Source organism: Galeopterus variegatus, unplaced genomic scaffold (assembly GCF_000696425.1).
Source record: "Galeopterus variegatus unplaced genomic scaffold, G_variegatus-3.0.2 Scaffold4420, whole genome shotgun sequence".
Lineage (NCBI taxonomy): Eukaryota > Metazoa > Chordata > Mammalia > Dermoptera > Cynocephalidae > Galeopterus > Galeopterus variegatus.
Window position 1 is genome coordinate 2226 of NW_007730531.1, and position 1040 is coordinate 3265.

A 1040-nucleotide genomic window follows, 5' to 3' on the forward strand; every position below is an offset into this window, starting at 1 on the left:
TCCACAACTCCTGTGGGAGATAAGAGCAGAAAACTGCAGGTCCTCCAGGGGACAGCTCTGCCTCTCTCAGTCTTTGCTCCCTTTCCCACCCATCTACCCCCACACGTTGACAGTAGGTAATACAGACAGGAATCAGGGTGCCCTGACAGGGGACAGACAGATGGGAATTGTCTGACAATGAGAACAGTGGATCAGGAAACACAGGCAACTGGAGCCCATGGTGGGTGCTGGCTCATCCACCAAGCGCTCAGTCTCCACCTGCTCCTGTTTGCCTTGTCATCACTCTACCACACAGCAGTGATGTCACATGTAACAGAAATGTATTTCCAAGTGATGCTAAGAGAATGAAATGACTTTATCCACAAGATGAGAACGTCCTGGAGTTACTGGTTTGAGTCTGGCACCTGCCCAGGGAGATCTCCTGTCTCTCTTGCTCCAGTGTCCTGTCCAGCACACACAGTGTTAGGCTTTGATCTTGCCCTTGAGGAGCTCAAAGAAAACACGTTTCTCTTGTGTAAAACAAGGAGTAAAACAAAAGGACAGGAAAACACAGGAAATACAAAGAAATGGGGTGGGTGGTGACTTCCTTCTCCTGCCGCAAACTTCATTCATGGGGTCCATGACTTCGTTGAATGGAAATNACACCACCAGTGCCTTGGGGCCAGCAAGGGGACATGAGGTATGGAGCCGGGGACAAGACCCCAGTCCACAACCACTCATGCCAACAGCACCTCAGGGCCTGGGACATGCAACTAGGAACCAGACCCCACTCCGACACCCACTCATATTGCCAGCACCTTGGGGCCTTCCCGGAAACCTGAGGTATGGAGCCGAGGACCGAACCCCCCTCCCACAACCAGGCACACTGTGCCAGTGCCTCGGAGCCCAACCAGGGTTCCGAGACATGGAGATGGGGACTGGACCCCCCTCCGACAACTAGGCACAATGCCAGCACCAAGGAGCATGCCAACAACAACCTTGGCTGCCGTGGAAGCAGCTAGATACCAAAACCACCACGTAGATTGTCCACCAGCCACTGG